The sequence below is a fragment of the Capricornis sumatraensis genome, chromosome 18 (assembly GCF_032405125.1).
Source record: "Capricornis sumatraensis isolate serow.1 chromosome 18, serow.2, whole genome shotgun sequence".
NCBI classification, from domain to species: domain Eukaryota; kingdom Metazoa; phylum Chordata; class Mammalia; order Artiodactyla; family Bovidae; genus Capricornis; species Capricornis sumatraensis.
Window position 1 is genome coordinate 31,493,897 of NC_091086.1, and position 16,136 is coordinate 31,510,032.

The 16,136-nt window shown below is 42.0% G+C and overlaps 1 non-coding gene across 1 annotated transcript; it reads left to right on the forward strand.

The window, feature by feature from the left end:
- The first annotated feature begins 13,065 nt into the window (after positions 1 to 13,065).
- On the forward strand, positions 13,066 to 13,137 carry TRNAA-GGC (transfer RNA alanine (anticodon GGC)). The gene has a single exon. It is a non-coding gene; the product is annotated as a tRNA-Ala (tRNA).
- The last annotated feature ends 2,999 nt before the right edge of the window (positions 13,138 to 16,136 follow it).

Consider the following 16,136-nt stretch of genomic DNA (forward strand, 5'->3'; position numbering starts at 1 on the left):
TGTTCCAAATAAAGGTGCTCATACACTGAGCCCATTTCACTATCCTTCCCAACCCTTGCAGCTTTTAGATCATTTGTATTTGGATGGGAGGTGGGTTAAGGATTGGGAAATTTTTGAAGAATAAATTTTGAAACCTTGCTTTCTGATTGAAAACTATCAAGCATAAACTATGCTGATTCTATATAAATGTACCTAAAGAGTGTGATTAAAGGAACAGTTTTTAGGGAAAATAAAGACCTAAATTTGAATCCTCACTCTGCCCTTCACACTATCTGTTTGCTCTAGGGCAAGTCACGACCTCTCTAAGGCTTCATTTCTTCTTTGCCAGGAAAATGGGAAAAATACATCTCACTCTTAGGGTTGTTGTGAGGATTAGCAAAGAGATATAAAATATTTAGACTAGAACCTGGCACATAGAAAGTGTTCAATAAATATTTGATATTATTATTTGTAATATACAATAGGATTAGAATTCTTTAGAGAAAGAAACATCCATTTCAACTCAGTAGTGGCTATTTTAAAAGCCCATGTTTCTTTAAATATTAATCAAGGCCTTGGCAAGTGTGAGATGTTATTGGATAACTATACAAGCCACTAATTCTGTGCAGATAAGGTTCAGATCAAGCCAGACCCTGGGAGAGATATACCTAAGGCTTTCCTATCATTCCAGAGTGTCTTTATCAGCTATGATCAAATGATTTTTATTCTTTTTCCACAGTTTGCTCTTAAGCCCTTTGTTACTATTAACATTACCTTTTAGTTGTTGAACTACCAAGCTTGAGAAACTCAAGTCTGCTTTTTTAACCTGAGGAAAATCGCAAGGAAATACAACTTGCCAAATGGTTCTTGGCAGGGGGAGGGAGGTATTATTTCTTACACAATGTAGTTTAACTTAAAGGTCAGATAAGAATGTCAGGTTAAAGAAAATGTAGGATTGGAGACCGTAAGCAAAGGGTAGAGTGAAGAATTGGCGGTCAGTGGCAGAAACAGAAGGCTGGAGTCCTAACCAGCTTTGTAGCCCCAGGTAGGTCATCATCACATCCATGGACCTCAGTTCTCAGGTGGAAAAACAGAAAAAGGACTTAACTAAAAGTTAAAAAGAAAAAAAGATGGAGAAAATAAGACACACTTAGGTACGATGCTGTTTCTATGCAGCTTGCCAAAGTGTTCTCCAAAACATTAAACATTTTCTTTTTTGTCCCCCCGTTTCCCAGCCCTAGCAACTGCCTTTCTGTCCATTTCACACTCATGCCTAGCAGCTACATGTGGCCCCATTCCCAGGCCAGGTGAGTGGACCAAGAGTAGACCCCTGACAAGAGGTGAGCCAGTCAGATTCTATGGGGGCATGGCATTGTGATTCTGAGACATCAGGCCCTTGTCGGCCCTTGGGCTGAGGTGTGCATGGCATTGAACGGGCATTTCCTGCCATGACAGGTCCAAGGCAGAGAGGGCCAGTCCTTGTGTCCAACTTGCTCTCCTTTCTCTGTGGGGAACTGCAGAGAAGAGTGCTTATGCAGCCTCAGAGAGAATAGTTGTCTTGGAATTAGGACTTCCCTAAAAACCAAAAAAAAAAAAAAAAAAAATTGCTAAGAACCGATTCCCAAGTCACTTCTTGCCCTTGTGTTAATACTTTGTTAAACAACACTTGTATCATTTGGATAAAATTATCTTTATTTCTAGAGCTAGTGTTAGTAGGTTTCTGTTAATCTTTAAAAAGCAAACACATATGGGTAAAGGAGAGCTTTGAGGAATTTATTCTGGGGCTCAAGACCCCAGTAAATCCATGATTAGTTAGTCCTGGACTGACTCCAAGAAGGGGCATTTCAGACACAATCCAAGCTGTTAGAGATACATTCGCGGGCAGAAGAATCTTCTTTCAGTTCAGTTCAGTCGCTCAGTCGTGTCCGACTCTTTGCGACCCCATGAATTGCAGCACGCCAGGCCTCCCTGTCCATCACCATCTCCCGGAGTTCACTCACACTCATGTCCATCGAGTCTGTGATGCCATCCAGCCATCTCATCCTTTGTTGTCCCCTTCTCCTTCTGCCCCAAATCCCTCCCAGCATCAAAGTCTTTTCCAATGAGTCAACTCTTCGCATGAGGTGGCCAAAGTACTGGAGTTTCAGCTTTAGCATCATTCCTTCCAAAAGAAATCCCAGGGTTGATCTCCTTCAGAATGGACTGGTTAGATCTCCTTGCAGTCCAAGGAACTCTCAAGAGTCTTCTCCAACACCACAATTCAAAAGCATCAATTCTTTGGTGCTCAGTCTTCTTTATGGTCCAACTCTAACATCCTTATATGACTACCAGAAAAACCACAGCTTTGACTATACAGACCTTTGTAGGCAAAGTGATGTCTCTGCTTTTAATATGCTAAGATCTAAGATCTTATAATTGAAAAAAACTCAAGGTGGTATTTTTACGGCCTAGACTCAGAAAGCCCTCTCTGGAGCCCCTTTTGGAGGAAGAATGTAGGGTTACCCAACTGATGCAATCTGCTCGCGTGCTCATGTGGCCCATCCATTCAGACCTCATGACAGGCAGTGTTGCATGACGGTCAAGAGCATAAGCTACAGAATTAGTTGTCTGCGTTCAAATGCTGACTCCACTCAGGACCTAAACATCTATTAATAGCTTAGTATCCAACTCATTGGGTTCTTTTAACACCAAATGAGTTCATATATGGAGCATCCAGTAGGTAGCAGACACAGTTGTAAATACTTTTACATAAAAATAAAAGGTGGCCTGTATGCATATAAAGTGCTTAGCTTGTTGGTCACAGGTGGAACTAGAGAGACAGCTGAGAAACTGGGTGTGTAGGTTGTCTACATGTGGGGAAGGCATGCTTAGTGCTTTGATAGTAAGACCCAGTTGGTATTAATTAAAATTCATAGCAACTCACTGCCCGCAGCAATTGGTCAGCAATAGTCAAAGGGCAGAACAAACCCCAGTGGTTTCTTTACCTCTCTATGTGTCGGCAGGCATGTTCACAGTGGACACTGTTCTGAAGATGTCTTTTCTAAGCCCCAGAGAAAGATGCACTATCTCATAGCCAGTTCATGGGCTTCATAGCTTGATGGAAGCAAAGCCAACAGGCTTGTCTCCTTGAGTGGCATGTTATGTCAGAACACCAACGCAGAGCACATACTCAAGGGTTCATTTCTTTCCTTTACTTCTACAAAACATTAACTTTACTGGGTCGCCACATCTCGTTGCAACAATCTGGCCATCTCTTAAGTACCTCCTTGTGATAACATCTTAGTAGTTACAGCATGTGCTTTTATAGAATGTATTTGTTTCATTTCTCACAACACTGTACACTGCTTTTCCCAACCCGTGAAAAGTGTAGACTTCAATAATCTACTGCCTCCAGGACTATAACCTCCAAGGAGCCTATCTTTACAACTTCACTGCCTGCATCTCCTTCTTCCTACCCTTCCTTCAAACACACACACACACCCCTTGACATTTACCCACTGAAACTTTTCCCCAGATTTCCGAAACACTGTCCCAAGTCGCTGTCTTATGTGTGTAGGTCACATTCCCCTTAGGAAATGATTTAAGGAGAATTTAAAAAAATAGACTACTACAGAGGTGAGGATTGAGGAAAAGCCTAGTGTAATGCAATGGCCCCAGGGCTACCAAGAGCAGAAAATTATTACAACCTTCAGGAATATTCTCAGCTTTGATTTACAATGACAAGGAACCTTTGGGGTTTTTGTTAGCTGTGGCAGCCACAGAAGTGTACCATTCAATTCCCCAGTGAAGAAAGGAGTAGACAGGAAATGCAAGCTGGGGCTAGCTGACGGCTTCCAGGAGTGAGAATTGTGAGAGTGCTCGGCTTTTGAGCTGAGGCCCCACCTGCTCCAGAAATCTCCCCGCTTCCTCCCCTGTCCCCCAAGACTAAGGCCTGTGGGGGCTCTAGAGCCTGGATGCCTCTGTCCACACGGAGCATCTCTTACAGATCGTCTTCACTCTGGAGCACCCGTCATGTCTGCATCACAGCCTGAGGCTCTCGGTCCTGTTTGTTCCCCACTCTCTTGTGATAGGCGTCAGATCTCCATCAGGCTGGGAAGGCTCTCCCTGTCCATCTCCCTTCCTCCTCTTCTTCTTCACAGGCATTTCATCCCAGCAAGCCTTTTATGCTTCTAACTCTATCTCAATATCCGCTTCCCAGAGAACCCAACTAACTCAGCGGCTGGACTTGGCCATGTCTGGGGATTGAAGAGAAGAGGAAGCCAGTCCATACAGAGACTGGAGGAGAGGACAGGAGGATGGGCTGGTACTGTTGCTCTCCCTTCACCTGTTTCCACGTCCTTCCAGAGATCTGACTTCTTTTACATCCATGACTTCCTTGGGACCCTATTAATAAATTTCTTGTCTCTTCTTGAGTTAACCTAGGCTTTTACTCTTTTGTCACAAGGATAATTAATTAATAGATTTTTTTTACATCCTCTTCAAAAAGAGGGAAGAGTCAGAGCCATAAAATCTCTATCCTAACTAGTCCCCTTACATAGCTCTACCAGTGCTCACCCCCAACCCCCCACCATCCACAACAGTAAGTCTGAAAGGGATAAAAAAAACCACCAAGAAAATTCCCCCAAGACAAGGTGGAAGAGGGAAGCCAGGGAAAGAGATGATCAACATTAATTGAAATAATCCTCTTATTCTATGGAGGAAATGGGAATTCCTGCTAAGTTAACCAGAAGAGAAAAAAAAAAAATGTAAAGGTGTAATTGAATTTTTTAATTGAGTTAATTTTAATTGAAGCAGTTAAAAATAAACTTTTTTTTAATTGGCTCTGTGAGCAGCAGAGAAAATAAACTATAGAATATATTTCCATGTTTGGGGGCCTCTATCATTCCAATATATTTTAGTGACATAACATTGAATACCTACTATGTGCCAGGTCCAGGAAAAGTATTGGCTATGTGAAGATAAAAAACTCATTTCTTAAAATCTCAGATAAGTGCAGGAGACAAATGATGAAAAAGAAGACTAGTGATAAACACTTAGAAAAAAATTTCCTTGACTTGGGTTGTACCAATTTTTAGTAAAGAAAGGCAGTAGTCAGGGACCAGTTACTGATGCATTGGAACAAAAAGAAAAAATACCATTTTTCCAAGACGAATGGGAATTCTTTGACAATTAGGCATGTTTTGAAATGAGGAAGAGAAATTCTATACTAAATGTAACTATGGAGATCTATCAAGTGAAGAATGAGGGCTTCCCCCTGGTGGCTCCGTAGTAAAGAATCCACCTGACGAGGCAAGAAACACAGGTTCGATCCCTGATCTGGGAACATCCCACACGGTGTGGAGCAACTAAACCCATGCAGCACAACTATTGCGCCTGTGCTCTAGTGCCTAGGAGCCACAGCTAGGCTCCACGTGCCCTAGAACCCATACTCCGCAGCAAGAAAAGCCACTGCAATGAAGGCCACACTTTGCAGCTAGAGAGCAGCCCACACTCACTGCAACCAGAGAAAAGCCTGCACGCAGCAAACACCCAGCACAGGTGAAAACAAAGAAATATATAAAATAAGTGAAAAAATTAAAAAGAGAAATGAAAAAGATCGGGCATTAATATCAGCAGGACATTACCCTGAGCTGTGTCTCCTAAGAGCCCCAGCTCCAAGCCTGCTCTGAAGTCCTGCTAGGAAGTGTGCCACTGGTGAGGACAGCCCGAAACCTGAGTCCTTCATGAACCTCTCCAAATCAGTTTTCTCCAGCTTTACTGCCATCATATCTTTTTGCCTTCTCAACCTAGACAATATATTAAAAAGCAGAGACATTACTTTGCCAACAAAGAAATCATTCTTCATACAATATTGGAAAGAGCTATTCATTTCTGAGATCACACAAAGTATCATTCTATTCATGTTTGCCTCTGGAAGATTAAAGAGCCACAGTAGGTAAACAGCAGCTCTACAGAGGGATTCTTAAGTGATCAAAGAGGAATGACAGCCGGAGCCCAGTGACTTTCATCCCAGTGGCCTGCGGAAGCAGAAATTAACAGGGAACCTCAGTGAAGGCCGACCTGCAGACAAAATGAAATTCTGTTTAAGTCAGGTTTCTAGGTTACATGGCCCAAAAGCAACTGCCCTCAAAAATCAGGTTTGCTTTAAGAACCGGCAGATTAAATAAAGGATACAGAAGCAGAAGATTCATCTTACTGTGGCAGTCACTCTGGGGCAGAAGGAAGGTGACTGTGTTCTACCCAGACTTGCAAATTCTGCTTCCACCTCTCCATGGTTTACAGCATTAACCCAACCTCGCACAGACATCTGTCCCTTCTGGCAACCTAGCCTTCCATTTCTCTAGGACATGTGTGTTCAGTTCAGTTCAGTCGCTCAGTTGTGTCCGACTCTTTGTGACTCCATGGACTGTAGCTCACCAGGCTCCCCTGTCCAGAGGACTTCCAGGCATGATTGCTCAATTCTAGCCTCATCCTCTTATCCTCATGATAGCCTGAATCAAGGATTTCAAATCAGGAAAACCTATGCTTGTTTCTGAGGCCTCAGGGCTGAGCATATCTTTTAGCTATGATCCTGAAGCTGAAGCTCCAATACTCCGGCCACCTGATGCGAAGAGCTGACTCATTGGAAAAGACCCTGATGCTGGGAAAGACTGAAGGCAAAAGGAGAAGGGATCAGCAGAGGGTGAGATGATTAGATAGCACTACCAACTCAATTGACATGAATCTAAGCAAACTCTGGGAGATAATGAAGGACAAGGAAACCTGGTGTGCTGCAGTCCATGGGGTCGCAAAGAGTCAGACACAGCTTATCAACTGAACAACAACAACAAAATCAGTAACCTAGCAAACCCTGAGCTTTAATACCTCAGTCCTGGCCTCTCTGAGCTTTAACTAGAGCTTTGCAGCCCACAGCACTGCAAAGGGGTAAGTCAGGATTTCTAAGACCCCACATTGAGCCCATCTATCTCAAGGCTAGAGCTCTGGGTCATGTCAGACCTTGCAGAAGGATCTCTTCACCCTGTTCTCACTATTTTCCAGTGAGTATTTCTTTACTCAAATACATAGGTCAGAGAATCCCTGTTCCTGTTCCCTTTGTGGTGGTGGTGGGGGGTGGGGGGGTGAAACACTGAAATAATAGTTTTTTTTTGCAAAGAATTCTGAGCTATCAGGTAACATATTATAATTGCACGTAGGTATTCACATACACAGATCAACACACATGTACACACATGTGTATCTCTGTGTGTATATATATATGGGTATATGTAAATGCATAGAGAAAGTAAGTTTAAAGAAGAAGAATAGTGTTCCCAATACTCTGGGTCTTGGTTTATCTCATCTATAAAATGGGCATAAGACAGCATATCCTGGGGGTTGTTTTGAGAATTTATTGAGATGTCTGATAACAAGGGGCCTGGCATATATTGGCTGCAGAGCAAATAAGATCAGATTAATATTGTTAAAATAAATGTAGCCACCTCTCCTTTCAAATCTTGTGTCAGGGGAAGGAATTTTTTGCTGTTCTGAGAGCGCTGGACAAAGAAAGCCTGCATGGCCAATCTCTGACTACCTTTGCAGAATCATCTACTTAAACTGTAAGAGGTTTGTCTACTTTATCTCAGTGACAACAAGACCTAATGTTCTATAGAAAAAAGATCTTCATGACCCAGAAAATCACGATGGTGTGATCACTCACCTAGAGCCAGACATCCTGAAAGGCGAAATCAAGTCGGTCTTAGGAAGCATGACTATGAACAAAGCTAGTGAAGGTGATGGAATTCCAGTTGAGCTATTTCAAATACTAAAACATGATGCTGTGAAAGTGCTACACTCAATATGACAGCAAATTTAGAAAATCCAGCAGTGGCCACAGGACAGGAAAAGGTCAATTTGCATTCTAGTCCCAAAGAAAGGCAGCGCCAAAGAATGTTCAAACTACTGCACAATTGCACTCATCTCACATGCTAGCAAAGTAATGCTCAAAATTCCCCAAGCCAGGCTTAACAGTACATGAACTGTGAACTTCCAGATGTTCAAACTGGATTTAGAAAAGGCAGAGAAACCAGAGATCAAATTGCCAACATCCACTGGATCATCAAAGAAGCAAGAGAGTTGCAGAAAAGCATCTACTTCTGCTTTATTGACAATGTTAAAGCCTTTGATTGTGTGGATCACCACAAACTGTATACAATTCTTAAAGAGATGGGAATACCAAACCACCTGACCTGCCTCCTGAGGAATTTGTATGCAGGTCAAGAAGCAACAGTTAAAACTGGACATGGAATAACAGACTGGATCCAAATTGGGAAAGGAGAACATCAAGATTGTATATTGTCACCCTGCTTATTTAACATATCTGCAGAGTACATCATGCACAATGCCGGGCTGGATGAAGCACAAGCTGGAATCAAGATTGCTGGGAGAAATATCAATAATCTCAGATACGCAGATGACACCACCTTTATGGAAGAAAGCAAAGAAGAACTCAAGAGCCTCTTGATGAAAGTGAAAGAGGAGAGTGAAAAAGTTGGCTTAAAATTCAACATTCAGAAACCTAAAATCATGGCATCTGGTCTCATCACTTCATGGCAAATAGATGGGGAAACAATGGAAACAGTGAGAATTTTCATGGGCTCCAAAACCACTACAGATGGTGACTGCAACCATGAAATTAAAAGACACTTGGCTGCTTGGAAGAAAAGCTATGACCAACCTAGATAGCATATTAAAAAGCAAAGACATTACTTTGCCAACAAAGGTCTGTCTAGTCAGGGCTATGGTTTTCCCAGTGGTCATGTATGGATGTGAGAGTTGGACTATAAAGAAGGCTGAGCGCCGAAGAATTGATGCTTTTGAACTGTGGTGTTGGAGAAGACTCTTGAGAGTCCCTTGGACTGCAAGGAGATCCAACCAGTCCATCCTAAAGGAAATCAGTCCTGAATATTCATCAGAAGGACTAATGCTAAAGCTAAAACTCCTATACTTTGGCCACCTGGATGTGAAGAACTGACTCATTTGAAAAGACCCTGATGCTGGGAATGATTGAAGGTGGGAAGAAAAGGGGACGACAGAGGATGAGATGATTGGATGCCATCACTGACTCAATGGCCATGAGTTTGAGTAAGCTCCGGGACTTGGTGATGGACAGGGAGGCCTGGCGTGCTGCAGTCCATGGGGTCTCAAAGAGTCAGACATGACTGAGTGACTGGACTGAACTGAGCTGAATGCTCTATGGCCCTCAAGATGTCTCTGGCACTGTTCTTGGGATGTTATATCAGCTAGTTTAATCTTCACTTGAATCCTGTGAAGACATTTTATTTTTACCCTAATTTGAGGAAATAAGGAAACGAGGGCCCAGAGGGGTTAAGTAAACTGTCAACATACAGCTGGACTGGGACAGAGTAGAAACTGGATCCTTACAGACAGGCTTGTCTGTGCTAGAAATTGTATGTGATAGAAAATACTCTGCCCTGAAGAAACACTTGTTCCACATGTTCACTGCAGTACTGATAAGTGAAGTCTTGGAAATCATCAGAGTGCCTATCAACAGGAAACTGAAGACGTTTGTCATGGCACATTCATACTGTGGAATACCATGCTGAACTTTCTGGTTTACTTTGGTTTGGGTTTTATTGTGAACGTCATGGAACAATGTTCCAGGGATATTAGGTGAAAATGTATGTTGCAAAGCAGGTACAGAATGACATCATTTATTTAAGATGTGAAAAGCTCCACATTTTCAATAGATAGTTAACTCTGTAACTATAGATGTATAAAATGCAAGAGTATTTTAAAGATCTGAAAATGGGGGCCAAGTTACAACAAGTTTTGGTGTTTCTGCATGTTTAAATTTTTTGACAATGGAAATTCCTCAGTCTCTTATCTGTGTGTATTTATGTATTTATTTATTATTGACGTATGAATAAGTGTAAACAAATTATTGAAGTATAGTTGATGTACAGCATTATATAAATTACAGATGTACAATATAGATATACAATATATTGCTATACAAATATACAAATGATTTCACAATTTTTTAGCCTATATTATGTTTATCATTATTACTAAATACTGGCTTTATTCTCTGTGCTGTGCAATAGATCCTCATAGCTTATTTTTCATATAATGGTTTGTACTTCTTACTCCCCTACTCCTATCTTGCCCTCCCGTTCCCTCTCCCACTGGTAACCGCTGGTTTGTTCATTTTATCTGTGAATCTGCTTCTTTTTTGTTACATTCACTAATTTGTTGTATTTTTTAGATTTCACATGTAAGTTATCTGTGTATTTAAATGAAATATATATATATATATTTTTTTTTTAGTTAATAATATGAAATAAGCATTTCTCCTCACTTCTTCTTACATCCTTCAGTTTGTCCATCTTGGAAAAATGGGTTCCCCTGTGATATTCTTCTGTCTGTCATCCCTGGAATGCTGGTTACCTGTTTCTACAGTAATCACCCTTGGGAAATGGATCCCCGATCCCAAGCCTTCCTAGCCCCCCATATTTCATTTCATATTTTTGTGGACTTTAACATCCTAACTTGTCTTTCTTCCTGGGCTACAACCAAGAATCTCTGTAGGAAAAGGTATAGATTTGAGAGAGAGGTGAGTATCTCTGATACAAACCAGTTGAAAACTTGATTTAAAAAATTAACTTAGGATCCATGCATCTATGGCCACCTAGTCTGTAACAAAAGAAGCAGGAATATACAATGGAGCAAAGACAGTTTCTTCAATAAATAGTGCTGGGAAAACTGGACAGCTACATGTAAAAGAATGAAATTGGAACACTCCCTAATACCATACACCAAAATAAACTCAAAATGGATTAAAGACCTAGATGTAAGGCTGGATGCTATAAAACTCTTAGAGGAAACCAAAGGCAGAACACTCTTTGGTATAAATCACAGCAAGATTTTTTTCATTCCACTTCCTAAAGTAATGAAAGTAAAAGCAAAAATAAACAAATGGGATTTAATTAAACTGACTTTTGCATGGCAAAGGAAACCAAAATAAAATGAAAAGACAACCCTCAAAATAGGAGAAAATATTTGCAAATGAAGCAACTGACAAAGGATTAATCTCCAAAATGTACACACAGCTCATGCATTTTAATATTTAAAAAAATTTTAAAATGGGCAGGAGATCTGAATAGACATTTCTCCAAAGACATACAGATGGCCAAAAAAAAAAAAAAAAAACCACCACATGAAGAGATGCTCAATTTTATGAATTATTAGAGGAGTGTAAATGAAAAGTACAGTAAGGTACCACCACAAGTGGTCAGAATGGCTATCATCAAAAAAATAAATGCTAGAGAGACTGAGAAAAAGCAACCCCCCTACACTGTTGGTGGGAATATAATTTGGTATAGCCACTATGGAGAATAGTATAGAGGTTCCTTAAAAGCTAAAAATAGAGCTATCATATGATCCAGCAATCCCACTTCTGGCATATATCTGGGGAAAAAAAAAACAAACCTAAGTTGAAAGGATGCATGTACCCTGATATTCTTTGCAGCACTATTTACAATAACCAGAACATGGGAACAACCTAAATGTCCATCAACAGAAACAGGATAAAGAAGAAGCAGTACATCTATGCAATGAAATATTACTCAGCAGTAAAAAGGAACAAACTGCCATTTACAGTGACCTGAATGGACCCAGAGACTGTCATTAGAGTGAAGTCTGTAAGAGAAAGACAAATATACGATATCACTTATATGCAGAATATAGAAAAATGGTACAAATGAACTTAGAAGCAACCCTGAATATTCATTAGAAGGACTGAGGATAAGGATGAAGCTCCAATACTTTGGGCACCTGATTCGAAGAGCTGACTCGCTGGAAAAGACCCTGATGCCGGGAAAGACTGAGGGCAAAAGGAGAAGGGGGCAACAGAAGATGAGATGGTTAGTTAGCATCACCGACGCAATGGACATGAGTTTGAGCAAACTCCAGGAGATAGTGAAGGACAGGGAAGCCTGACATGCTGCATTCCATGGGGTCGCAAAGAGTTGGACACGACTGAGTGACTGAACAACAGCAAAGAAAAAGGGTAGAAATGAACTTAGAGTCACAGACATAGAAAACAAGCTTATGGTTATTAAGTGGGGAAGAGAGTTGAGGGAGGGATAAATTAAGAGTTTGAATTAGCTGGTATTAAATTTAAAAAAATGAGGCATGGAACCCAGCGGCTTTCCCATCTAATTGTATGAATTTCTGATGTCTGCTCTCATTTGGTTGGGGAGTGGGAACATCAGTGGATATTTTTACTGGGCTTTATTTGCTTGATTTAAGTACACATGAATGTCTGAAGCCCATGAGTGGCAGCTTGCAGGCTGTCTGTCCCTCCATCCATTCTGGAGTCCCTTGAGATGGCATTTAAGCTGTCCTCAGCTAACTCTGTCCCTTGATGGGACCCCTGAAGGGTTTCCTAACCCTGTGTCTCTTTCCTATCACCTCCCTATTTCCTGTGCAGGGGAACTTTGCCTGTTTTGATTGCCCTTCTTTTCCTCTGCAGTTAAACTGCTTGGGCTAAAGTTGTGTCAGCTATGGCGATCTTTTTCTTAGTCCCTTTTCATTTCAACATCTGGCTTTTCAATTCACTTTTTTCCTTTTTTTCATTTGTTATCTAAATATTTGTTGTTCAGTTGCTAAGTGGTGTCTTTACTCTTTGCAACCCCATGGACTGTAGCACACCAGGCTTCTCTGTCCTCCAGTATCTCCCGGAGTTTGCTCAAGTTCATGTTCATTGAGTTGGTGATGCTATCTAACCATCTCATCCTCTGCTGACCCCTTCTCATTTTGCCTTCAATCTTTCCCAGCAACAGGGTCTTTTCCAGTGAGGCAGCTCTTCACTTCAGGTAGCCAAAGTACTGGAGCTTCAGCTTCAGCATCAATCCTTCCAAATATTCTGTCCTGAATCAGTCTGGAATATTCAGGATTGATTTTCCTTTAGGATTGACTTATTTTATCTCCTTGCAGTCTAAGGGACTCTCAAGAGTCTTCTCCAACCCCATGATTCAAAAGCATCAATTCTTCAGTGTTTAGCCTCCCTTATGATCAACTCTGCCTGGGGGTATGGCTCAGTGGTAGAGTGCATGCTTGGCATGCATGAGACCCTGGGTTCAATCCCCAGTACCCCCATATTCATATTTTGGGCCTCCCTGGTGGCTCAGGTGGTAAAGAATCTGCCTACAATGCAGGAGACCTGGGTTTGCTCCCTGGATTGGGAAGATCCCCTGGAGAAGGGAATGGCAACCCACTCCAGTATTCTTGCCTGGAGAATTCCATGGGCAGAGGATCCTGGCAGGCTACTTTGTCCATGGGGTTGCAAGCAGTCGGATATGACTGAGCAACTAAGCACAAGCACTCACATCTGAACGTGAATACTGGAAAAGCCATAGTTTTGCCAGCAAAGGTCTGTATAGTCAAAGTGATGTCTCTGCTTTTTAATATGCTGTCTGGATTTGTCATAGCTTTCCTTCCAAGGAACAAGCATCTTTTAATTTCATGTCTACAGTCACTGTACACAGTGATTTTGGAGCCTAAGAAAATAAAATCTGTCACTTCTTCCACATTTTCCCCTTCAATTGCCATGAAGTGATGGGACCAGATGCCATGATGTTAGTTTTTTGACTGTAGAGTTTCAAATCAGCTTTTCTACTCTCCTCTTTTATCTTCATCAAGAGGCTCTTTAGTTCTCCCCTACCTTCTGCCATTTGAGTGGATCGTCTGCATATCTGAGGTTGTTGATATTTCTCCCAGCAATTTTGATCCCAGCTTGTGATTCATCCAGAACACCATTTCACATGATGTACCCTGCATATAAGTTGAATAAGCAGGGTGACAATATACAGCCTTGTCATATTCCTTTCCCAATTTTGAACCAGTCAGTTGTTCCATATTCCGTTCTAACTGTTGCTTCTTGACTTGCATACAGGTTTCTCAGGGTACAGGTAAGGTGATATGATATTCCCATCTCTTTAAGAATTTTCCACAGTGTTGTGATCCATACAGTCAATGGATTTAGCATAGTCAATGAAGCAGAAGTAGATGTTTTTCTGGAGCTCCCTTGCTTTCTCCAAGATCTAACTAATGTTGGCAACATCTAAATACTAACGTGGACCAAAAAAGTTACTCAATAATCAAACAAAAGGAAAATTTTATTTGAACCAACCTGAGGATTATAACCTGGGAGACAGTCTTTCAGAAAGCTCTGAGGAATGTTCTGAAGTAAGGGAACAGGTGGTCAGGATATATATATGTATATATGCTAAAGGAGCAGAGGGCAGCAGAGGGTGCAATGGCTGGATGGCGCCACTGACTCAATGAGCCTGAGTTTGAGCAACCTCCAGGAGACAGTGAAGGACAGGGGAGCCTGGCATGTTGCAGTCCATGGGGTTGCATGAGAGGCAGCTGGTGGGAAAAGTGGGGAAAACATATTTATTTTTCAAAGCTTCAAATGATGAACATGCTACATGTTTTTAAGTTGGGTATTAGAAAAAAACACTCGTTTGTGCTTCTTGGAAAGAAGACAGTAACTGATGCTGACAGTGCCCAGCCCAGAACTCACCTGCAAACAGTTCCCTTGGTGCTGATAGACTCTGCTTCTCTGCCTGGGGACGTTCCCTGGACCAGGGGGAACCTGTATGCAGGGCTGCAAGGAAATTAACCGCCTGGGATCCACGTTCAACAGAAGAGGGCAGGAGTTTGTAGATAAATACCCCAACTTTGTCTTCTCTCAGCAGGACAGTTCTGGGGTATGTTCTGTGTAGTTTCTCAGAGGCCCCCAGGAGGATTACACCCTAATACTCACAGCAGTTTGTGCATGCTCAGTCGCTTCAGTCATGTCTGACTCTGTGCAACCCTCTGGACTGTAGCCCACCAGGCTCCTCTGTCCATGAGATTCTCCTGGCAAGAACACTGGAGTGGGTTGCCATTTCCTCCTCCAGGGGATATTCCCTACCCAGGGATTGAACCCACTTCTCTTACTTCTTCTGCATCGGCAGGCAGGTTCTTTACTGTTAGTGCCGCCTGGAAAGCCCCCACCCACACCAGTAATGTGCTCATAAATGCACATATATATTAGTTTCTTTTCCCCCTCCTCTGTCTTACCCATTCCCCCACCATTTTTCCTGGGATCACCTCTCAAATTAATAACCTCTATCCAAATCTTCATTTTAGGGTCTGCTTTCATGGGAGCCCAAAGACAGAAAGCATATACAGAAATCTGGAATTTTATTTCACAAGTATTACATTGTAGTCCCACAGACCTCCTGCAGCTGATTAATAGAATCAGCATTAGATTTATCAGCAGTTGGAAAAATTCTTACATCCTTTCACAGACCAGGAAAAAGTAGTGGATTGGCTAGCTCGGAATGGCCTGCAGTTGACAGTAGTATGGAAAGATGGTAAGACCTCTCTCCAAAGAGAGGGAGGTAGTTTAAAGAAATGCCCTTACGTAGTAGACCCTGGAGGGCCTGGCCAGGGCAGAAGGAGAAAAGGCCTTTTGCTAATCCTTAAGGATGAATCCAGTTCAACTAATGTCTTGTAGTTTATGGGCAATTGCTTAACATCTTTGGAAGATACGGACAAAAACATTCAGCAGGCATTAAAAGAAAAAGAAGGTTGCTTTTTGCAAATCTGTTGCAGAAAGCAGCAGAGGAGGGAGCAATAGAAAGAGATAAGACAAATCAGGTCATGTGGGAGCACCCTGGATAAGCTACTGAGAGTCACTGTGGGGTCGCACTCTGCCTGAGAAGGCAGCCTGCAGATCCTTGCTGTTCAGTGCAACCAAGAGAGGAGGCTCCTCTGCAATCAGAAGGCCGTTGGAGGAAGACCTAGGAGTCATCGTTTTGCCACCAGAACTGTGAAGACGAACATAAGGACATCAGCTCTAGCTGCCAGGCGATCCACTCAGGATCTGAAGGCATTGGAGACAAGATGGGGCAGATCTGGAAAAGAGCCCAGAGCCGGAGCTACACTTGCAAGGGAGCCAGAAGCCCCAGCATAGGTTCTGAGACCAGGGGCTTGGAAGTCTAGAAGGACCATCATCCAGTCCTGAAAGGAGAAAGCCTCAAGACTGAGTGCAGTAGTCCTGGCCAAATTTTTTTTTTTTTAAACTGTCATTTAGTGGAAGACTG